Genomic DNA, 25,636 nt, shown 5'->3' with positions numbered 1-25,636 from the left:
CCAGCTGTCCAGCGCTCGGTGCTTCCCTCATTTTAAATCACTTGTGCCCAGTTTTTGGTAATAGATAGTTTTGAACTGATTAAGTGAGCGCTAACAGCCCCCAGCTGGACTGGTCAGAGCAGGGAGCGGTTCAGATAACGTAACAGGCCCATGCATCTCAAATCTGGACAGACTTACAAACTGTTGTATTATAAAGGCAGAGCAGTAATTGTAAGTGTCAGTTAACCTTTAATTACATTTTCACTTTAACTTCATGATGTTCCACTTTTAGTTTGCACATAACACAGTTTAACACTTCTCAGTGTAGGATTTCTTGTTTTCTCTTGCTAATGCAGTCATAGAGTTGTAACTCATTTCACACTTTATGGCCTTTGCCAAGAATCTCCCCCACTGACCAACAATTAGCTGATTTTAACCCTCCCAGTTCCGTTCCCTTCATCATCTTCTTCACCAAACACGGACATCTTTGTCAAGCTGTCAGCTGCTGTTTCATATATTAAATAAAGGCTTTTAGCTCATTCGGCTGTATGCCACTACTCCCTTTTCTTTTCTTATTCCCATTTGAATATTTGTCTTGTGGTGCAGAGGTGGACACAATGATGAGAGCATCAATCATCTCTCTGAGGTTTCATTCATCTTGTTTCATCCTTTTCACTTCTACGAGCATCCATTACTTTTCTCTTCTGGCTATTCTTTGTTCACTTTTTATTTATTTTTTTCAGTGAAACTTGCTTTCAGACTGCCCATATCCCACACAAATGTGGACAATATTCATCCACATTAGTTCTGTATAAATCAAGCCATTGTACAAATGTCAGACACATTAATAACATTTGACAAATAATACTTAATAGTGTCAGAAAACGTCATCTTAATGTAGATTCAGTCCGAGTTTCAGGCAGAAAACTAGCGCTACAGGGTAAATTGTAATAGATCATGGTTTCTTATTCTGAATGACAGTTTCCATGGCATTTACATTTTCCTTGATTTTTTTTTTTTCAGAATAATAGCTTCCTTCCTCTACCTCTGAACCGCCGAAGCCTGGGGTTTCTTTGGTGTGATTTACTCTACTGAATGAGGAATCTTTACACTTCTCTTCTTTAAACATGACATTTCATGAACACCACTAGTTTCCGTAATGAAAATGTACATTAGTTAAAGCACACAGCTACACACTGAACTCAGCTCCACGTCACACTATCCGGTATTGTTTTTCTAACTTTGCCTCATTGCATTATTTAAACACAGTTGCAACCCAAGATCTGATTGTTTTTAATGTCACTCGTTGTGAACACGTTGTGTGTTTTGGGATTTGTACATAAATTATTAATAATAGCCCTCAGCCATCTTTTTGTGCACTGTGAAATTAAAGGTTGTTCCCATTACATGATTACAATGTAAGAAGTTTAAATGTCAGACTTTTCCAGCACACTGATGCCTATTATTTTTCTATCATGGGGCTCACCAGCCTAGTCTTTCAATTATTTCTGCAACAAATGGTCATTTATTGAAAATGTGCCCACATTCATCATCTGTCTACATAAACATAAACAACAGACATTAAATTAGGACTTAGTTTTGAGATGCCATCTCATGGACATGGCTCTGACGAATCGTCCTGTACATTAATGAGGGGTCTGCATATTTTTTGACAAAATAAACTGTGTATATTTCAGGAAACTATCCCATTAAAGTTTGTTTATGCTGGCCTCGTGTCTGCTGCGATCAGCTTCATGCAGGCAAGCATGTTCACGTTAAGCAATTAAATGCAACCAGGCAGAAGATTGGGATGCTGGTGTCTGTTGCACTTTTAACTTCAGCCTGTGCTGCTAAATTCCCGAATCCAGGGAATGTTTACAGTCTCCAAGCGTGTTTTGGTTTGTGTTTTCCAAAGTGAGTGACGTACCGAACAACAGGATGGTTGAAACAACTATAACACCATTAGCATGTACAAAGTACATGTGGGTTTTTCACACCCACGGGACCCAGGTTTTGTGTTTTGTAGCTAGAGAAGCTCAGAGAAAGAGTTAAACTCACATCAGATCATGTCAAGGCGGCGTGTGTGTCTGTGCCTGCTGACTGTGAATGACAAGATACAGATTAAATGGACCAAATTTTTGCCACACTCAACATGTGAAGAGTGTTTCACACTGCTCTGTAACATACTCCCCCTCATGCTAATATGCCTAATTAATGAACATGCTGTTTTTAAAGGACCCTAACCTGCTCACTTTTAGCTGCTGTATAAATATCCCAGTTTCTCAGCTTGGTTCGAGTGCGGCCACCAGATGCAGTTTGCCAGTGCGAGTACTGCTTATTGATGTAGTTCGCTGAGGACAGGTCAGGGTTGTTAATAGCCTCTAAGAGACTGTTTATGAGCATGCGAAAATGTATTTGGATTGCGAAGAACAGCCGAGTAGTCCTCCGTCCACTGCAATATCACTTAATGGTTTGAAACAGCAACTGTATGAAATCAGGCTCTGATGATGACATGAAGAAAGAAAAAAATCACATTAAAAGTCCGCAGATTGAACTTCAAGATGATTGAACTTCAAGATGATTGAAAACATACATAGAAACCTATTGAGTATTGGTGAAATATTCTTTAATCAGTCAGTCCTGGCAGCAGTGTGAGACAACACACTGCAGGTACAGTATCATTACAGTCAAACATTATATTTTCTCCAGAAAATATCATTATTTGCAGGGTTTGTTGATATGCTATATTTTTAATAAGGGCTCTACTGAATCACTTAGTATTTTTGTGTTTCTGTCTCTCATTGTGCTCTGGACTTTCTCTGTACTAAACCATCTCAGTCTATTTCTGTAGATGTCTATCCTCTGTGTTTTCATTATATTACAGCCTGACAGAATGACCCCGACCCATTACATTAGACTCAGAGTGAGATCCAAGATACAGTAAAGCATCAGTCATGTCAGCTGACAGTTTTGAAGCAGCCATATAGTCAGAACTGTGTCTCCCATTTGCTGTTTTAAACTCTAATATCTTAAAAGTTCATTCCTTGCAACTCTGTTCTCACCTGCATAATCTCTTCTTCCTGGCACTTTTTAGCTATATTGAAATTTGGTTGGATGTGTTTTTACTCTCACTTGATGATTCTGGTCTAAACTGAATTAAGATGCAGGCCAGAAATTACAGCAATCTGTTCTTTAATACCCCACTAACATTGTATTCATAACTTATTAGATAGAAATGAGACGTAAACAGAAGTAAAATATTACAATGACTTCATCCCTTCTGTTACATTAATGCTATGCTGTGTTATGATCCTTGGTGTTAATCTGAATTGCATGGCAAACATACTGTATGCAACCATACTGGTATAGGCCAACCGGTTTTATCCGGGTTTAACCCCTATGAATTGAATTCTGTCTGGCTCTGTTCTCTTAGGCTTCATATTCCTAACCTGATCCCCCAACCTTCTAATAATAGCTCTGGCTTTAACCGAACAGGCAAGGAAACAGAGCAGAAGGGGAGAATTGGGGGGCTGCTGGATGAATTCACATTAGATTCTGTGCACTGAGCAGTTCAGTGGCTCCTATAGCTCAGTTTAGCCTGCTGATTTATACTCTGCCAGGGTCACCTTTTAATTCACGTGTATTTATAGCCTGTGTATTTCTGGCATTTTGTACCAAATGTACTCATCTTTGTTGTGTCCGTGTGTGAATGTGCAAAAGTTGCAGGTATATGTTTGTGTGAAATTATTTTAAACATGCACACTTGACGTGCACAAAACAAACAAAGAAAGGAAATTACAATTTGACCCCATTCCTAAAAGCTTGTTGGTGCTGAAGTGACTACCAGAGCAAACATATGCATGAATCAGTGCGATCCCAGCTTTTAGCTGGTGGCTGTGGTGAATCCTCCCTTTTTGTTGTAATCCTTTATCCCTGCAATAAAGTCACAGTGCAGGAAAGACACGTGTTTGTAGAGTGCATTATGTTTGGCCAGTGGACATGGCTCACTGCCACATCTGTGCCACTGTCAGGGAGCATGCTTTATAACATTAGCAGAATGATATAGTCAGTGAAATATTTCATTACATATGCTTCTATTGAAAAATGGATAGGAAGCTAATCCCGTGTTTGCACTGAGGATTTTCATTTGCATGGCAATTTAAAGACCCTCCAGGTTGCCTGTATTATTATAAGCTGATCAGCAGATTAAAACAAGGAATATAGGAACAGGCTGCATTTACTGGGCATCAACAGAAGGCGCATTTCACTGACTCTATTTTAAATGCTTAGATGCTGGTAAATCCGTCTGTCTAAATCAGGGTGTACAGCCATGACCTGGAGGTTTTAAAGGCCTTTGGCTTCAACTGAAGTGGAAACGCAACCAAGCTGCGAGACTACACTGCTGCCATTATGCCAAATGTAATGAGACACTTGGAATTTGGATGTGTGGCTCCAAAAGGGGTGATCTGTTGGTATAAGGTTGTTGAACAGACTCGTTCTGAGTGTGTAATTATCTTTGAGAGCCTTCTCTCACTGCTCACACTCATCTATTTTAATCCCTCTGTCTGTAGTAGCAGTTGCATATTTAGTGTTTCCTTTCATTCCCCTTCTTTTCTCCTTTCTGTTCAGCTGTAATCACACATTCACTGTCCACATAGATAACTTCAGCCTGCCCTGCTAATACGGTCACGCTTCCTATCTGGAAGCACAAAAGAGCCATGTGGGATTTGTTTTTGCTGATTTGTTGGTTTTGTTTAGGTTTTTTGTTTGTTTTTGTTTAGTGTTGTTATTATTTGTGTCTTCCCAGCAAATCTTGTTGTGTCATCGGCAGAGTGCGAGAACTGCTGAATTGGAAAAGTACAGCTGGTGTCAAGGTCTGGAGGAAGGAGAAAGCCAGATGAAACTGTGTGTGTGTGTGTGTGTGTGTGTGTGTGTGTGTGTGTGTGTGTGTGTGTGTGTGTGTGTGTGTGTGTGTGTGTGTGTGTGTGTGTGTGTGTGTGTGTGTGTGTGTGTGTGTGTGTGTGTGTGTGTGTGGTGGAGCCACAGACAAGGTGGGAGAGAAAAGATCGAGCAAGGGAGACAAGTAGAGAGGCACAAACAAGAGGGAGATGGGGAGAAAGTGTGTAGTTGTCTAAAAGGTGATGTTTCACATGATAGCGTGTTCTGCAATGATGCTGCACGGCAGCATCAGCAAATCTACCCCCCCCCTCAACTATTCTCATTCTACCCAAGTCAAGCAGACAGGCAGGCATGCGGGTTTCTGAAAATAAATAAATAGCCTTTCAGCCACTGGTGTCTCTAGAGAAATGGAGACGAGCTGCCTTGATTCTACATAAAAACAGCAACAAAATAGAAAAAGCAGAATGTCCTCTATCTGTGACTGTGGGGTCAGATTCATCTGTGGTACAAAATGTAAGGGGACATGTTATAACATCCTGCTTCTGCATCTTATTTTATATATGGTACGAGTGACCTGTAAGCAAATGAGGGAGACTAAGAAAAAGGTTCATCCTGAATCCATAACCTGTGTTTTGCTGTAGCTAATTTGCTGGTATGAGTTGTTACGAGGCATTGAATGTCACCTTTAAGCCCAAGTCAGTTTTATTGTGAATATTAAACAACACACTGCTCCCACCACGCTGGTAATGAGGCTGTGATGGGAAAAATCAGTGTCCACAATCTTTATTTACTTTTCACGGCTGAATGTACAAACATGTTGAACTACTGTAAAGGGGACGAAAGTCTGTGTTTAGAGAGTGGTGTGAAAATAAATGTTGACTCAGTCTTATCGATAAGAAACTGTTTCTGCCACAGATACAGATGATACAGAGCATTACTGTCGCTTTAAGCTGAGGCTGAATGAAACAGTGTCTTTGCTGTGAGTTCACCGGGAGCTCATATTTGGAGCTGTGTGGAAGGGAAATCACGTCACACTGACTTCAGCCGACCCCGACTCCAACGCTGCAGCTTCATTCATCTCAGCTTGTTCTTGCTTCACGTTCACCACTGCGATTTTAGCTTTGAATTTGTGCACTTGGAGCTCAGATGGCTAATTTCAGGTCTCCTCTACCTGCTTTGTTCCGTCTCCCTCTGTGCTCGAGTAATGGATTCTTTGCAGCTTTTACACTCAGCACTGGACCACTTCATCAGGCGCATGACGTGGCTGCGGTAACAGCCGTTTTACAGCGCAACAGATTTGGCTGATGTGCGTGGAGGTCTAAGTTAGCATGAAGCGGGGCCACTGAGGATCCGTGTGTGTTCGTGCATGCGAGTGTGTAGCAGACAGTGAGAAGCGTGTAATAGGCTCACCTGTCCCTGTGTGGAGACTGATGGGCAGGTGGAGCCAATAGAAACCAGATGGAGGGAGCGCGGGAAAGGTGCCGGCGCTGCTGAGACAACAACTAAATGCCATTAAACAGTGAAGATGCTACATGTACAAGAAGCAGAGATTTTACTGCTTTGTCAAGAGTTTTCTTGTCTTTTTCAGAGTTCATGTCTGTTTGCTTGTAGCAACTAACTATGTGTTCTCATTGACAGGGTGAAGAGGAGGTGACCCTTCGTCCTCCGAAGGTAAGTTCTCTCCTGCAGTCACGACTGTCGTCGCTCTCATTCGAGTTCACGCTTTCTGCTCTCTCTTTGTCCGGCCGAATCTTGTCTTGATGCGGCGCTTTTGTGATTTGTGCTGAGTACGTTTCACGCGCCAGGGGTCCATGAAACCCATTTCATTTTCCTTTGAAGCAAACAAGAAGGTTGCTCTCCATCTTTATTTTCCTGCTCAAAAAATCTGATTAGGACAGCACCCCTTTGTTACACCAGGATTCTATTCTTGCAGGAGTGTTTTGGATTCAGTGTGCTTTTAATAATAGTGTAGCTGCTCACATACACACAGATCGTCCACATGACTCTTTGCAGCTGTTTTATTATTGAAGCCAAAACGTATTAGGGTGTTGAACCTAAGATGTGACTCTCTCTGTTGTAACTTCTTATTATTTCTATTAAAACATCTGCGGTAGATCTACTTTACATTCAGTGTACAGTAATGACTGAGATCTGCCTTAATCTGGTTTAATCTTCCGTCCTTCATAGATGATTTTGTTCTCGTTTTTAACATGCGAACGTCCTGCTCAACCAGTAACTTTGCATCATTTTGCAAATTTGTTCCGCCTTCATGCAAGATTTCCGTCCCATCGCGTTGAGCTTGATAGATCAAGTCAACAATAGGAGCCACATGTGTGAAAAGCCCCAGACATTCTGTGAACATGCTCAGCATATGTCAGAACAAGTCAGTGTGTGAGTGTCAGCCTTCCTTTCCATTCGTTTTTGTCTTTCCAAGAATATTGTCGTAAAATTGGTTTTGTCCCAGCAGCTGCCGGGTGTGCGCTGAGGCCGTCTGGCCTGCTCTGTGGTGGTCTCTTCTTCTGTGGTAGTAATGTGTCTTAGCCTGGGTCCGCTTGCTGTGGTGACATGTGTGTGTCAGCAGTAGGACGCGTGATGCATGTGGGGCGGCCGGGTGTTGAAAGGCGTATAGGGTTCCTCTGGACAGAAATGCCAGCAACACACACACACGCACACACACATACACTCACATACGTTGGCCTACATGAGGGCCAGTAGTAACACTCTCCCCCCCTCCACCCCCCCTCTTCAAGGAGCACAGTGCCACCTCAACACTACAAATGACTCCCACATAATTAAAACCATCCTACGCAGATGATAGAAACGCACACTCGCGTGAACACGCACCAGCGTTCTGATACACAATCCTCCCAAATGCGGGTGTGCAGACGTTAGTCAGTAGCGCACACAGACACTCGGGGGACGGCACATACACACATGTAGACAGAGCGGACAGATATCCAGATTCCAGGCAGGCCACTGCCACGCATTCGCCGCTCAGCACTATAGGGTTACATCCAGGGAAGTCTGCGCCGCTTTGAACACTAATAGCCTGCATACACACTTTCATTGACTCAGACGGACCTGCAGTTGAATGTATGTCACTCATTTAAATGTCAAAAAAGGAAAGTCTGCGTCGGGGCTTTGGTCGCTACATGAATGACAGATGGCATTTGCATACAGAATTAGCTAATGCAAATTGTTGCTCGCTCAGCAGCTGCGGCAGAGAAATTGTGGGTTAATGGCCTTGCTCAAGGGCAGTTGACTGCAGTCAATAGGGAGGGGACAGCATTACTCATGTGCTTTCCTCCAGCCACATTTCCTCCACGCCGGTCCAGGGTTTGAACCGAGGACGCTTTAGGCTGCCTCGGAAAAGCAGGTGTAATGCATTGTAATGCCATGCTGTTTTTGCCATAACTGTAATTGAGTTCAAGCTCAGGAATTCATTCTCCCCGGTGGGACGTTTGGCTTACGCCGAGGCATGTGTCACGTTGCATAATCACGATAAACAAAGAGCCCAGATTCTGAAACACAAGACACATTAAATGAATTGGAAAGAAGGAAAGCTCGGGGGACGGAGACTCGGGGGAACTGAGGCTCTGTTTGACTGCTACACACAAGACTATTAATGGGACTGGAGTTGAATTATTTCTGAAGTCAGATTACTTCAGCCGTGAGACATATTCCATTATTCCCACATCTGTTATTAATCTGTTTTGGGTGTTGACGTTAAATGTAAGGACTAAAAATAAGAAGACTTTACACTTTTTATGCTTTAGGCTGAACTGTGTTTGTTTGTTTGGCAGAGTTCTCTGTACATTTTACTATTTATGTTTCTTACTGTTGTGTTGTACCTAACTTTCTGGCAATGAAACAAAAACAAGGAACTCCTCACCTCCTAAAGACGGTTTGGACCACATACTGTACAGTAATAAACTATACAGGATTCAAACGTGAGGACATCCACAGAGATCATTAAGTGAAGTTCCTCCCTCTGCCTCCTCAGCTCCCATAGACGGGTCGGCACAGTTTGACTGTATTTGCCCTCACGAGTGCACTAGCATCCTGCCTGTACCCGTGTCACAGACCGTGTGGGGTCGTCAGTAATGTGAGAGTGTGTTTGGAGACCTCTGGGTTGCTATTACTCTAGAATCACGTACGCTCGCACGCACGCACGCACGCACGCACGCACGCACGCACGCACGCACACAAACACACACATCCATGCATTTACATTGAAGTGAGGACCTCCATTGACATAACGCCTTCCTTAGCGCCCTACCCTAACCAGCACAGCTAAAGGCAGACCTCTAACAATAAGAATAGGAATAAGAATGCCTTTATTCGTCCTCTTGCTCTAATCCGAACCAAACCTCAATTCTCTAATTCTCAAAGAAGTAAAGACTGGACCAAATGTCCTCACTTTGTCAAAATGTCCTCACTCTGGTAGGAAAAGACATTTCTCACTACGATGCAGGTACAAGTACACACGCACGCACGCACGCACACGCTGCTTGTTTATTTTAACTGATCACTGATTACACCTCATTCCAGGTCAAAATGTATTCTGCAGGTCTGAACCGGCCTGTTGTGCGCGTTGCAGGAGGAGACATCCAAGCTCCGTCCATAATGGCTTTGAAATAATGCCTTTGAAATTACACCACGTTTTTTTTTTTTTTTTTTTTAAATTGCACACCAAGTCAAGCAAGGGGACATTTTATGTTTCCTGTTTGGAATATAAAATATTCTTTTATTTTGCCCACAGCAGCTCTTAGGACAGTGAAATAGTTCTCATTGGATTCAGAGTTTTTTCCAAGATAATTAACTTCTTTTAAAAAGGAAGCGATAAAGGATGATGCACAGTGTTCTGCAAGTTTGCGAGACACTAACAATTACTCAAATATTTACTGTACCTCAGTCACTGTAAAGTAGATGCTTCATCTTTAGATGTAGATTTGTTTCATTGTGCCACTAATGTGTTGTATCTGTGGTCATCTCCGGTTCTACCGTTCCAAAGACTCTTGTGTGTCCTGACTCCTCAGACACTTTGTTGTACTGTATGTTCTGCTGTCTGGCATGGTTCCAGGCCTCTGTTGCCCCAGCCTGTGAGTCGCATTAACCCAGTCGTATCAGCCTCATGCTGACAAGACGCCCCGTTGCCCCGTGCAGCTCTGAAGACACTGGAGGCTAACTGTATTGAGCAACTCTGCTCTGTTGGACACCACTGCTGACAGTGTGTGGTGGCGGAGAGCTGCTAAAGCGGAGCGAGGAATAGAATTAAAGCTGGCTACTGTATATCAGCTATGCATGTTGACAAGGTTGGAGTGGACGCTGCACTAGCCTGGCCGGCCCTCGTGTTGCTGACAAGACGCTGGCTGCTCGGTGACAAGCTGCCTGCCATTCCACACCCGTGTTAGCGCGGCCGGGTCACATTGACATCTGCAGTCTGGAGAAACTTGAGCCTATCTTTCCAGCAAACACTGCAAGTGGGTGCATGTGTGCGCCCATTGATAGGGATTAGCCAGGACGTGTGAGCACAGCTCCTTGGGAAGGTCCCCGTTGGTGCTTGAGGTCAGTGCGTGTGCGCTGTAATGTGTGGGGGGTTTGGGCCTGGATTGCAATGACAATGGGAAGGCATTTAAATGAGAGAAAAAAGGATCAGGGACGTTTGCAAGAAGGATGGAAGGAGCTCTGCTGCCATTGTTATTCTTCCTCTTTGTCATTCTTCCTCAGTATCTCTCTATTACTAATCCCTCTCTCTCTCTGTATCTACATTCACTACTATCACTTAGTGTGTGTCTTTCCACCTCCGTTAACGCATCTGTTCTTCTGCCACCTGTGAAGTTCTGGCCACTGTTTGCTCCTACAGTACATGATCGGGCCGGTGCCTCCACCAGCTGTAGTGGTTTTTGGTTCATCAGTAGTCTGCTTAATTTTGCCTCTGAATTGCTATTACTCTGTGTCTCCCGTTGTCTGCCTCTGTCACTCCCTTCGTCTCTCGTGTCATTACCCCAGTAGTCTGTGGTCAAATGTAGTCCAGTGGCTATAACCACTCTCCAAGCAGGCTCATTGATTTTAATCTCCTCTTCACTCTCTGGGCCCTACACACAAACATGCATGCACATTCGTGTACACACTTTCTCTGCCTCCCCCACCCCAGAGGCCCCTTTTGCTCTGTAGGGGCTCTAATTGCGATCAATTAGGAAACTTCAGAAGGCTGAAATAGGAGCTGTGACAAGGGGCATCCGCTGAGCTGGCAGAGAGAGAGAGAGGAGGGGAGAGAGAGTGGTAGAGGAGGAGGAGAGGCGAAAACGGTGATACTGCATAGGAGCTGAGAGCGGGGGGGGGGGGGTCCGCGCCGGTGTGGAGCGATGAGCTAATGGTAGTGGTGTGATTGATGCGGCCACAGCAGCTGAAAATCACATCGTTTTTCATGCCAGGTATTGATTCCTGACAACCTCTCGTTAGCGCCGGGGCACAGTGGACGGGGCAGGCCGCTAACGCTGCCATGCCCGGGGGCATGTACTTTCATGTGAGATGCATGCAGTCACTCTGCTGAAAGCTGCTGCCAACAAAAGTGTCATTCTCTAAATTCTAAAAGTGGCAAAGAGGGAAAAGAGGCTGTTGCGCTGTGAGTGAAACCTAAAAGGCTTATGACACTACAGCATAAAATTGCAGGTGGCGCCCACTTTGCAACGGCTGCAGTCGTGTCCACGTTTGTCCATAGGTGGCGCACATGAGTTCATCTGAGTCATATTGGTCTTTGCTAGTCACAAGTCCTGTCCGTTTCAAACTCCAGCAACGTGCAGCTGCTCCGACAGAAACCCAAGTTGCATCTTCTCCCCCCTTTTCTCATTTCCAGTTTGTTTACATGCGTGCTACAGCCCGGCTCCAAAACATCTCCCAGACAGCTTCGCGTGAACACAAAAACAAGGATCTTCTTCCAGTTCGAGTCAAGTTATTCCCCCTCGAGGCCTAGATTAAAAATAGCATTATTATCCGGAAATGTTCCTTCATGGAGACTAGAGCGTGCTGGTTGCCTTTAGCTTCGTGAGGCAACAGTTGGAGAATGTTAGGACCACAGCAGCTCGACAAGAGTCACGATATTTTATGCTCCGCATGACTCGAGAAGCTTGTTGTGAAAATAATCGAATGGTAATTTTCAGGCACTTCTTCTCAGAGAGACGGGAGTGTATTTGAAGCCTTGTGTTTGCTGCGTGTTTCTGTTGTTGATACATATACTGGAAGCTAAAAGCCTCTGGTCTCATGTTTAGCTGCTCTGCCTTGGGGCATGCAAACGCTTTTATCTTGTCACCCTAATGCGTGTGTACGTGCACGTGTGTATCCGTGTAAGATAGAAAGAGAACGAGAGAGCGATAGCAGGAGAGGGAGATGGGAGGATCAATACTAAGCCGTCAGGAGGTCTGCTACTCCCAGAGAGGGGGGGGGGGGGGGGGGGGGTGCAGGACACCCAGCAGAGAGTGGAGAGAGAGAATGTGACAGAGCGAGAGACAAAGGCGGAATCTAGTGAAGAGAGAGGGAAAATGAGCAACAAAGGGAAATAAGAGGGGTGGGGTGGACGGTGGAAAGGTAACATGAAAGAGAGATGGATGGAGATGGAGATGGGCCGGGACGCTGGATGTGGCGGCTGATGAATGAAGAGCTCGAAGGGGAAGAAGAACGGAGAGAAAAGGGATGATGCAGATTGAAAACTAAGAAATTAGGGGTGAAGAAAAGGGCACGCTCACTTATACAGTATGTTGTGCCGTTCTAACAGGTCATCCAGCTCCTCCTCCTACTGCAGTGTTACACAATGAGCACCTGAAGACGCTGAAATATTATTATTGTTCGAGCCTTGTCCCATTTGACCATAACCTGAACGTTTATTACTGGCGCCGTGTGTTTACGCACACCGGCAGCGTCTTTAATGCAGAGAAATCTGATTATCTCAGTAACAGGGCAGGTTTACGTGCGCTGTAGTAACCTGCTTATTGTGAATTTGCATGAACATGCAGCACATAGTAATGAGATTTATACGCAAGTCGTCTTTGCTGGTGGGACGTGCTCTTCTCTTGCCTTATTCATGGTGTGCAGTGTGAGACCGGTTTAATGAGAACCTCTGAACCAGACTTTAATAAATACGCAAAGGTTTCTCAGATTTTACACCCGGATCCCGTGAACCGTACGTTTTGTGGTGAAGTTAACAGTTAGAAACAAGAAGAGACTCTGTAAAGTTTGCGTGTCTTTTAACAGGACACGGATGCTGATCTCTGCAGAGCTTAAACATTTGAAATGTTCATTTTAAAACCAGAGAGAAAATACCCTGCTGCTGAAAACAGACAGTGTCCATCAAAATGTCAAGTGTCTTGTTAAAGTGACATTTAGTCAGTGGTTGTGAATTATGCAGGTTAAACGCAGTGGATGGAAATGTCAAGCGGCGCCGCTTTGTTTTCACGGCGACTCCCTCTCGTTCGTCTCAGAATCTGCCGCTCGCTGGATGCTTTTCCCGTCGCCGCCGCCTCCGCTCTTTGCACCGTTACAACTAGGTGACACCGGAGGGATTTCAACCTGGCAGCGCTGGTGCTGCTCCTTATAGAAGAAACAAATAAACACTATGTGTATTTATAACATTGGTTTTGATGCATAATTCAGTGAACATAAACATCAAATGAGGAGAGAAGTGTAACTATATCCCACAAGATCTAAAAGCTTCGACTTGACACTCATAATGAATATTTAAACCCCGGTGACCTTACTCCGCAGTTTTCTGTAAATGATTTATTGTTCTTCCTCCCACATCCCTATTTTTAAACCTTTTGTCTTTTTTTAATTCTTATTTCAACGCGTTTTATCTTCTTCCCCTTTTTTCATCTGACAAGCGTTTCAGTTGTTGGCTTTCCACTACTTTAAAATGCTTAACTAAGACAGATCGCGGTAGGTGTGCGGCTGCAAGTCGCACGAAAAGACTGAAGGAAAGGGACCGAATCGTGTGATCATCTGCAAATTATCTGTGAATATCATCAACTGTAATTATCTCTCCACAGTGCATTTCAGCCCCCGATGATTAAGTTTCTTAATGGGCTCTGGGAATAGTATTATTTAATGTAGGAGAATAAGATGGGGAATAATACCCCATTATTATTAAATGTATTTGAGATGAAGAATTTCAATTGTGAGCTTCGTTATACTTGGGCCAATAATGACCCAGGTTCCTTAATGAAAGAAATGACTCTGAGGCATAACACAGCTTTTTAACAATGCAGCAAAAGCTTGTGATGAAATGTCTCGTCCTCACTAAGGTTTTATCTGGTCATCAGAAGTAAAGGAGGCTTTTTTCCGTATTACAGACTTTCACTTAATGACTCTCTGCTGCTCAGTGATCAGTGCAATGCAATGCTATTTTAGTGCTATCCATACACTAGTACTTTTATGCTGTAAATGATGCAGGTGTTGGTCCTTGTAATGGTTATTTCTGACGCTATTAGGTTTCCATGTACTAAAGGCCTCATAGCTGAGGTTTCTGTGACCTGCTCTAGCTCTAATAAGAACTGGGGCTTTTCATAAGTTCCTCTAAGGGGCAAACAGGGTGGTAGCAGGTCGTCGTAGCAGCAACAACATACTGTACAGACTAACGTCTCGCAGGAATAACAACAGAACGCTGCTCAGACTCATTTTCTACCTAATTTCTTAGATAAATTGTGTAAACCGTTTTATTGCAGCTTTAAGCCAGACATTTTTAAATATAGTTTTTTATTATTATTTATATAGCAGTTTGTGCCCTAACTCCTCTTAGGGCACAAACGGTATTAAGATCACAAAAACCCGGCCCAAAAAGCAGCCGCTGGGCTGTAAAGACGGAGCGTTTCCTCACGGTGGGCGGCTGGAGAGCGACAGGACAGCGAGTCACAGGAGGAGATGAAGTCCAGCTTGTTTCATTTTTAGGACCGGAGAAAGGACCCTGCGTTGTAACAAAGTGAGTCACGACACCACGACCAGCATAATGGCTCCCCCACATTATCACTTCTCCAGGATGGGGTATTGAATATTACACAAATTCAGTGATGAAGACACACTGCCGGCTTTATAACTGTATACGGTTTCACAACCTGCATCTCTCCGTCTCAAGGTTAGGGCTCACAGGGGAGAGCAGGGATCAGGTTACACTAATGCATCATGGCTGCTGGAGGACACACATGCACACGCCTCATCACACACTGTCTCACCCTATTGCTCGCCTGCTTTCTCGCTTTCTCCCTGCACACCTTTCTGAGCTGATCCCCGTATAGATCCAAAGCAGGGCCCCGGCCTCGGGTTTTCGTGCCCTTGGAACCTTTAAGCAGCCTGTTGTCCGTCTCTGAGAAAATCACTTGTTTCCGAAAATAAAGTAAACGCGTGTACAGTGGCTAAAGACCTGGCAGAGGTCAAACACTAACAGCGTAGCATTGACTCTCATCCAAGCTACCGTTGCAGGTGTGATTACAGCGACTCTGCACAAGCCCTGATTTAAAGGCATCCATTATCCATACTGCTCTCTGTACAATACTGTATGTACTGCAGCCGTTAGTCAATTAACACAACTGCTGATTCAGCATTTTGACTGTTTGCGACACGACGACCTCAAGGAGAATATTCACGTCTATTGACATCCTGCAGCTACATGAGCCGTTGATTAATTGTTAGAAAGTCATTCCGGCATCTATCATCCATTCCTTTGAGCTAAAGCTGAGAGAGACTTTCACACTGACACTGAGCAGATAAAAACCTATGGATGTCCACGCTGAGCGACGTAAAGGCCTCCCTGTACGCATTAGATTGACTTCCATGGGACCCTGCAAGAGGCTACAGACCGGTGACCTCTGATGTTAAGAAAAGAGCAGAGTGCATGGGGTCATTTTCCCCCTGAATGACATTCTCGCCCTTGCACACATGCACAAACAAGCCCACACATACACACACACACACACACACACACACACACACACACACACACACACACACACACACACACACACACACACACACACACACACACACACGCTCCTTGGTGTAGTGAGAGGGCCTTATTGTATGAGCCAGAGGAAATGCAGACGCAGCAGAGGACAGGCCATCCATTGATCCTAGTATAAACTCCTCTCCTTCTCAGCTTCTCTTCCTTTCTCACTCGCTGCTATCCCACACTGTTTCTGACTTTCTGCCGCAGCCTCTTGCTTTCTGTGCTCCTTGTGATATCTGCACTCCGCTCTCCCACAAATAATTTTTGACTCCCTGTGATCTTCTCTGTATTATCGCTCGCTCTCGTTCTCTCTCCAGGCCATTTCTGGTGCTTATTCCTCATTCCTCATTGACTGGTATCTCATAACCACCCGCACTGTGTACATTTGTGTTATCTGTCCGTTCTCTTAAAAAAAATAAAATAAGAACTTCAAAAGCTAGAAATGGGATGTGGGGAAGCAGCGCATCATGGAGAAATAAACATAAAGATGCTGACGGGAGCTGCTACAGTTTATAAGTTAAAGGTGATGGAGCTGTGCAAGTTAAAACAGGCACTGAACTGAACAGGTGGATGTGATTTAGTGTGCGCACACCCACACACACACACACACACACACACACACACACACACACACACACACACACACACACACACACACACACACACACACACACACTCTGAGGTAATACCTGTGGTGACCTCCTCGTACAATCTTCCTCATCTCCTTTTCCTCCTTTGCCTCTCCTCCCTTCCCTCCGTCAAAGCTCCAGCAATTCCCATGTTGCCTCCCTCTTTCACCTTCTCCCTTGGTTCTGTCTTTGCTCTGACACTTTATTCCTTCTTGCTCCTTCTTTCCTCTGTAGCTCCCTCCCTTCCTGCAGGACAGGCTTTTTATGTGATCCAGGTGGACCTCCCTAGTGTGTGTGTGTGTGTGTGTGTGTGTGTGTGTGTGGGGGTGATGGTGCTGAATTATTCACTTGTGCTGGTGTCCCCCTGTGTGTGTGTGTGTGTGTGTGTGTGTGTGTGTGTGTGTGTGTGTGTGTGTGTGTGTGTGTGTGTGTGTGTGTGTGTGTGTGTGTGTGTGTGTGTGTGTGTGTGTGATGGAGGTGCTGACATGTCTGATCATGGTGTGGTTCTCCTGCTGAAGTTGTGCTGACGGCCTCTTACCTTTTGAAGAGGCCAATTGAGAATTGAAGCAGAAGGGAGGGCATGAAAGTGGGAGGGGAGGATAGTGGAACGCTAGAGCACTAAAATAAGGGAGGGGCAAGAAGACAGGATGGAGGATGAAGTCCGAGGGGGGGTGGGGGGTGCGGGTGGGATGTTCAGCAGATTACACAGTGAAAGGGAGTTACTCAATCTGTAGTTCCATGTATTTTCCCTTATCCTCTGGCTGCTTATTTTACTGGTAATGGAGTTATTACAGGTATCAGCACATTCAGCAGTGCTTTAAATGTAGAAAATATAATCTTTGTAGGAAGAAGAGGATGAGGTATAGAAAAAAGCAGGCGCGTGCTGTGGCATACAAAAGGCACCGCGAACATGGTGCTTCAACCTTTCAAGCCGACAGCGAGATGAGGCGACGTGAAGCGAAGGGGGGTGGATTTGACACAGTAAAATGAGCCTGCTCGCAGGATGACAAGTCTTAAAGAGCACCAGTTAGGCCTGTAAGTGTTTCCACAGGACTCTGAAGCAGCTCCACTGGCCCAGACAGACGCGCCGACTGCAACCTTTATTATTATTATTAATATTTATGTTAGTATATGCGTTTCTACTGGTCAACATATTACACTTCCTTCTGTGAAAAGCAGTGTGCAGCCGTTCTCTTTAAACCACGGTCCCAAGTGGGTCCAAGTTCATTCACAACAAGTAGAAAAGTATCAAGTGAATTCAGAAGCATCTCAGTTGCCTCGTTTCCTCTAGACTTCTGTTAATCATTTTAGAACATCTGCCTTTCTGCTGCTCTCTATTCTATAGGGGGCAACACACACTGGTGAACCTAATGTATTATTATATAGCCAATTAAAGTATGACAGTAATTAAAGGCCATGAAAACACAGCACAAACTACAGTAAGGACACAAAACAATCTGTTTTAAAGCCTGTACTTTCTGCCTTTAATGACCCTGATCAATCTGTCTTTTTGTACCTGCTTTTTCATGGCTCTGCAAAAGACAATGTAGTTTGGTGGAATATACTGTACAAGCTGACGTCGGGGAATCTTCTTTTTGTCACTGGTCTGTGCAATTTAATATTTCCAGGGACCTGGCTCCCCTTCAACAGTCTGAAGGAAGGAAGCTACTGTAACAGTGCAGCGTCTCTTTGAAGTCAGTCATGTTTTATAGATAAAAGGAACGAGAGGAAAAAGAGACAGATTGTCTGTTTTAATCCACTGTGAGACAGCAAAACGCAGTGTAGAGCTTGCAAACACATCCGGATACACGCACTGATCAAGAGCAGCCTGATGAGATCTAACGCCTAGAAATGAGGAAAATTAAAGTGCATGTGATTTAATTGCACAAGGTAAACTTATTTTGCACACTGTTAGGACTCCCCTCGCTTTATTTATTCATCACATTAAGTTAAACACTGCAAATATTTCATGAATAATGTTAATTCTTGCCATTCTCAGAAATGTTCATCCTTCTTTCCCTTAATGAATGTGAGTTTTCTTATTTTCATACAGGCATTAGTTTCTAAATATGCTTGGGGTAAATTTAATATCTTTGGTAATTCGTTGAGTAAATGCTTTAAAACAATCTGTTGAGTGAAGATTTTCAACCAACACAAATTAGGTTCTATCACAGAGCTCCACCAAAGTCTGTAGCCTTTTGTGTTTCATTAAAGGGGCAAAGTCTTTGTGGCATGTGTAATGGCGGTGAGTGTGGCAGCGTGACTCCCTGCTCGGCCCTGGTGCACAAACTGTGCAACAGTCGCTGTGGGGTTGCACAAGTTGGTAGAGGAAATTCTTTGACAGCGTGGCTAGTTAAGAGTGATTGATGCCGCAGCTCCCTCAGCTGTTAAGGAGAGATGAGGGGAAACAAGTGATGCAAATGGGACTGGAAGCTGCCTGCTGGCATCTGACTTCAGAAATGGTGATTAAAAACACATTATGACAAAGACAACATCTGGTGGTGCATTCAAAGTGTCACCCGAAGAGTAGCGTGGTGCTACATTAGCCTGGCAGAACATGCACCGGAGATGAAAGGTGCGCCGCCACACTGCACACTCCCCTGCAAACAATGAAAAATGGAAAAACAAGTTGAGAATTAAAATCACATTTTCACTGCGCGATGGTGCTTCAGGGAAACAATGACACTGTAATTAGTCTCATTGTCATTGTAATTTCCTGATCTTCTGTAAATTGGCTTTGAATTCTTGGTTTGCCACGTCACTTTTGATTTAAAAGTAAATCAAATCTGATGCTATTAGTAAGTCAATCAACTGCAGATCTGTATTTTCTGTAGAAGGAATCAATTTGGGACCTTGGCAAACACTCGGCAGTGCTTAGACACAACGTGTCACCTTTAACCCACAGGAACCGTTATTTACTGGCGCCACCGTTCGCTAGCGGCAGCGTCGGCTCGTGGTTCTGGCAGAGCCTGGTGGTCAGGACGAGTTTAGCTCCAGACTGGAGGACTTGTCATCAAGGTCATCAGTGAGCGCCTGAGGAGGATCCCAGCACCGGGTCAGGCCTCTCACATTAGCTGCAGGAAGGTGGGAAACACCATGAATATAATGTCTCTCTGCGTCTGCAGCCTGACATTAGAAACTAACATCTCTGCACAGTTTAATGATTCACAAGTCTTCAAACTAAAACTATTGTCATGTAAAGACTAAAGAGAAGAACAGGCAAGTGCCTATAATGAGTATGAAGAATCAACATCTACTAGATTCACAAGCAATTTAAACATCTCAGAGATTAGAAATAGACGAGAGCAGCAGTCATTGGTTTTATGCACAAAGCAGCGAAGGCATCAAAAGTGTCAGTGAAAAAGAGAAACACACGGTGCGGCAGCATTTTACCGGCATTCCTTTCACAGTCTGTCTAAAAACTGTGAGAAACACTCTGACACTTCAGTCAGTGCAACTCAAACAAGACAGGCGTGAAAAGTGACATTTCCTTCCTTTAAAGCTGGAAATATTTTGACTTGTCAGTGGGTGACTGTCACTCCCCACTGAGTTCAATTAAAACCGGGTTAGTTGAAACTTTATAATCCTTCCTTTAAATGTGATGCAAAGCCAGAGAGGGAGGCTCTTTGAAGGAGATCCTCACTTTGACTTGACCACAGCGATTCTCACACTTTGAGATGAAAACAGGCCTGATCTGAATCAGATGCGTTAGAAGGTGTAAAAAACACACTTCATGGGCACGAGGATTCATTGCTCTATCATTTTTATTTCCCAAATAATAATTGATTCATCAAAACCACATATATAATTAAGTCTTTGTGATGGAGATGGGGCAGTTTACAATTATGCTAAAAATGAAATACAGCATGAAATTGCTGTTTCAGTGAGATTTAAGATAAATGACGGAGGGAAATGCAAATTAAAAAGATAAACCTGCAGCTGGCCAGAGATTGATTGTGTCTTCGAGTGGAGAAGTTTAATTTGTCATGGTCTCATTCTGAGCGTGAGCACAAATAAACACACACACACACACACACACACACACACACACACACACACACACACACACACACACACACACACACACACACACACACACACACACACACACACACACACACGTGCCTGAGACCTGGCCGGTCTCTTGTAAATGCTGCAGCTCATCTGTGTGAGCTGTAGTTGAGTTAGTAACTAATTAGTTTGGCTGCATCTTCCTTCCCAGGCCCTGCAAGTGTGTGTGTGTGTGTGTGTGTGTGTGTCTCTGTCTCTCTCTCCTCCAGCCGCCTCCTCATCGTTCGGCCTGTCCCCTCTCCTCCGCTCCTCTTCCTCCCTGGTTCTTCCCCAGCGTTCACTCAGATACTTTCCCTCTATCTGCTCTTCTAGCCTTTCTCTCCGCGTCCACCCATCTTCCTCTTCCTCTTTTTAATGAAAGCCCCCGGTACTGGGATAATCCAGTGGAGTGTCTCTCAGTGTCTCTGCTTCATTTCTCTGTATCTCGCTGCTCATCTTCCATTTTTGCATTCCTCCCTCTCCTTCAACTAATGAAATTCCCCCACTATCTTTGTAATCCTCTCTCTCTCTCTCTCTCTCCCTCCCTCCACCTTTCTTTTGCTCTTTCCTATTCCTCTCTGTAGACCAATGAAAGCCTGTGCTGTTGGTCTAATCCTCAACTGCTCACAGCCTCTTTGTTGGTCAAATCTGACTAATGCCCTCCGTCTCCCTCCACAGCGCAGGAGCCTATTACCTCATTCCTTAAGGACACACACAAACACATCCACACATGACGGATGCTTGGAATAATTTGATTAGGTTAAAAGTGTGTCTGTCTCTGATTTGTAAATATCTCTGTGGGAGAGATGATAGAATAGAATTTATGATCAACCAGTTACTATTTTGATGCATTTTATAATGTTCAACTTGTTTTACTTATATACATACACAACACAAAGGTGCTGTTTAGCTTTTATACATTTTCTATAAATAGATGATATCATATTATAGCAGCGTCTTCCTGCATCACAGGGAACACGTCCACCAATAAAAAACTCCCAGACGCCTTTAAAACTTCAGTAGAGCTTCATAACAAACGACTTGCTTCATCACAGTTTTAGTGCGAGGCCGGTGCTATTGAATAGACCTCCCATATCGTAGAACCTCATTAGAGTAGAACCTGTTTTATTCCTGCACTAAGGTTTAAAGCTGTGTTAAACGCACACCTGTTACTCACCTTGGATGTTTTGTGTGAATGAAGACTGGACACAGGCTTGTGTTGGTTATAAGGACTCAGATGCAGCGTGTCAGTCACACTGTGGTTAAATCACTGTGGACCTTCAGCTCCTCTAAAAGGCCCAGCAGTAAATCTCTGCATTTGAGAACGTCTGTCCTCATTGATCTGACCTTAAGTCACCTGCGCGGCGGTTCTACTGCTGCCCAGCTGCAGCCCTGACACCCGTGTTGAGGCCGAAGCAGATGATTCCAGCCTCATCTTCATCAGTCACTTGCTCCATAATATGACCTCTCTCTTATGGGTCCTTTCAGGGCAGACGTGACCTCACGTCACGCGTCCTCTGCCGCGGTAACGGCTTCCATTTATGTACTGATGTTGTGTCCTAACAAGCTCAGTATTTAATGACGTCTATACCAAACGTTACTCTTTATATATTGATTTGCCAGCGGTGTGTGCACACGCAGGCGTACAGTGTCTGTGACCCCCCTGTGTAACAGACTTGAGTCTTACACAATTCTGACAATGTTTGTAATATTGCGCAGTCATTAGATTGCCTGTTTACGGAGAATGTGCAATAAATCACGACAAAGCATAATCAGTCACAAGTGTGTGTTTATCAGCAAGGGAAGGCTGTTTTGGGTCTTGCACATTTTTAACTGTAACTGTGACACCGGGGTTAAATAGTTTCACTTGTGCAGAAACTGCAGCACGTTGACGCTGCCGTCCTTGTGTTCTGCACATACAAAGGTAAACACTGAGAGCTGCTGTTCTGCAGTTTTGTGCATCGGAACCAAATCACAACTGAAATCATTTTGTAATGTGAATCCGTTTTCTTCCTGGTGGCTGCTTCTCGTTAGACCTGTGTTACACGGTGACATTTGTGCATCTGAACTGTGCAACTTTAAAAACATGCAGTTTCCCCCTGTGACATTTTTGAAGTACACACACTGTAAAATGTGTAATTTGTCCCCGGGTGCAGAAATGGTAGAAGACAAACGTTTGACAGCAGATTTTTTTGTTTTTCTTCTGGAGTGGTTTTTCTTAGACATCATTGAACAAAGTGACACCTACTCACTTTTCAAAGCAATGAAAGTAAATGAATTATACACGGCACATTAATGAACAGCGGCAGTTGAAGTCAGTTGTCAGCATCAGTAATGTTTACAGACTTGTCCCAGATTCTCCAGCAATGATAAATTATGGACTTTGGGTAATGGGTTCTTTTCAAGAATGAAATAAAAATATAAAAAATTCACAGATTGAACTCATAGTTTAACAAACAAGGTACTGTATACAGTAGTTTACACATCAACTCTTCATCATCATCTCTGTTCTACCTTATAACTTTTTTGTGCACTCTCTAAGTGTAGAAGACCATATTTCAAACCAGATTCTGTCATGTGGGAAGTTAAACATGAACAAGTCAGCCAAAGGTGAAATCCAGCCCTGCCAGGGGAGATTTTCAGCTTACAAGGTCTCAGGCAAGACTCCTGTGATTCATAAAGGGCATGTGGCGTGAGCGAATAAATGTCTGTATGTGTGTGAACTGTCTGGTCTGTGGAGCCATCTAAGGGTTCTTCTGTTATGAAAAGAAGATTTTTACTTCCTGCACAGCTGAAATGAATAACAATAAATGAAATAACAATAAATACAATTACAAATCTTAAACATTTGGTTGCACAATAAATCGTTTTAAAATTTAAATCTATGCAAGTTCAGTTTTGAGTGACAGCCATTCTATTACATTAGCAGCAGCACTGGAATCCAGATACTACTGGATAAGAGCCAGTGAAAAGTTAGAACATTCATTGGTTCTGTTCAAACTTGTTGGATCATCATATAGTTGCTATGGTTACGATACTGTTTGGTGTCTGTGTCACTAAGTGTCAGCTTTGTTTACAGCATTTTGTAACGTACAACCCAATTATTCAGTTGTGTGAAGGTGAGTTACAGGGATTCTTACAGTTTTGTTTTCAGTTACTTTTACCTCTGATCATTGTTAATCTGAAAGGAACAGAACAGATCATATGACAGGAACCAGGTTGTTTTTACAGACACACAACCACTGCAAGAAAACTGATAAGACCTACAGTTTTCTGGATGTTATAATGAAAAGCAGATACATGTTTGAAATGTATCGTGTTCAATTTCAGTAATGTTTTTTTTGCTTCACTTTTTATTTCTCATCCAAAGACTGAATAATATGGTGATGCCCACATGTGTAAAGAAAAAAAATAAAGGGAAATAAAGAAAACAAGTGGATGAGGAAGCGATGCAGGCCCACAGACACGGAGCACAGAAACACCAGGGACGTGAGAGGGAAAGGCTAAAGGTGTCCCCACCTCTCCTGCCACCCCTCTCCAGCTTCTGTCTAATCCGACAGAAGCTGCCATGAAATCAGCTCCCCTGCTCCCTGCCTCCTGCCTAGGGTGTAAAACCACGACTCAAGAATAAGGCTGACAGAGAAACTGAAGAGCAGGGGCGCTAATCCACCCGTCGGCCTGCAGGCACGGGGATTTGGGACTAACTCCTATCACTTACCGTGAAGGAGGAGGAGGAGATGGAGGTGGAGGAATATGAGTATCGGCCGAAGACGCGGCTGTGCATCACATCACTCGCCTCCTCTCCGTCACTCAAGTCTCTACTTCCCACTATGATAATAAGGCAATTTACTCCATTGCCATTTCCTGTGCAGCGATCACTCACCGTCTGTGTGTTTCACTCTATGCAAACGGAACTCCAGTCCTCTTCATCTACGCTCTGTCTCCACATCCTCCGCTCCATCGTTTGCAGCAGCTTCTGTTAATACCAGTCTATCTCCGTCCACACCTTGAGCCAATTTAGCTCCCTGCGTAAAGCTGTGGACTTCGTTACTGCTGCCAGTTGACAAAAAGACAATCAGAACAGTTTTATTGATATGAGATATTGAAGTTAGCAGCCTGTCTGTTGGGAGAGATGTCAGAACGGATTTGGGGTCTGTTTCTCATGTCTTTTTGTAATAGTGCTCCATTGAGTGTCTGGGCGATATGCAAAATGGCCCTAGACGACATAGAGTGAGAGCAGTGTTGACATAAAACAACAAAACCATTACCTGTGAGACAAAGGCGCATCAGAGCAATAACTCTAGAACCGCATCAGTTAAAATAGTTATGATGACGACACGCTGCTGTACTCATGAGTTCTGTTATTCACTGGGGTACAATGACACGCAGGTTTGATGCCCATCACTTACAGCACTGCACTACTTAATGAATGAATTGTTAATAAGGCGTTTTGGTGGACAGTCTGGAGTCAAACACTGGATTATTGGGATGGACCCTCTAAGTGCTTAGTGTCCTGCTGCAGTCATCTTTATGTTGGCAGCGGTGGAAGGAATTAAATGTTGGCATTGATGTAAACTGAAGGCAGATTGTAAGTGAAGCAGCTGATTGGATTTATAAAGAGCACACTGATTAGTGATTGGCTGCTGCTCGCGTTGAGACGGAGATGGGCCCTGAATTTCAAACTGGGCGTGTGAAGGGCTAGAAAGAGAAGAGAAGAAACAGTAAATTAGCTTTTCTGAAAGGCCTGGTTCGTAGACGGGGCAGAATTAGATTGTCACTTACCCGTCTTTGTTCTCAGGGAGCAACGCATCACGCCGCCGCTCTGGCTCCGCGCAAAAGTTGGAGGCTGAGATGGAAGCTGTACAGGCGGCTGGTTCTACTCACCCAGAAGAGATTGAACCTGTCACTTTGACCCAGAGTTGTGTTGTCACTTGTAAAGGAGTGACTGCACCTGACTGAGTAACAGGCCAGAAAAACCCGTTGTGGCGGTTGAGAATGTGAGACGTGGCTGAGGATCACAAAGCCAAGCAGCAGCTTCCTCCTCCAACACACACATTGTTCCATGTGTGTAAATGAGCCGAATCCAGTG

The 25,636-nt window shown here is 44.1% G+C and overlaps 1 protein-coding gene across 5 annotated transcripts in view; it reads left to right on the top strand.

Annotated features, from left to right (window-relative positions):
- cntfr (ciliary neurotrophic factor receptor) overlaps positions 1 to 25,636 on the top strand; it is a 153,964-nt gene that overhangs the window by 23,893 nt on the left and 104,435 nt on the right. For all 5 annotated transcript variants that reach the window (XM_055513173.1, XM_029168111.3, XM_029168114.3 and 2 more), the window contains one exon: positions 6,517 to 6,549. The gene's annotated coding sequence lies outside the window, so the exon portion shown is untranslated. The remainder of the gene's footprint in view (positions 1 to 6,516; positions 6,550 to 25,636) is intronic.

Source organism: Betta splendens, chromosome 12, assembly GCF_900634795.4.
Source record: "Betta splendens chromosome 12, fBetSpl5.4, whole genome shotgun sequence".
Classification (NCBI taxonomy): domain Eukaryota; kingdom Metazoa; phylum Chordata; class Actinopteri; order Anabantiformes; family Osphronemidae; genus Betta; species Betta splendens.
The sequence above is the reverse complement of the archived record's forward strand: the minus strand, read 5'-3'. Positions and strand labels throughout refer to the sequence as shown.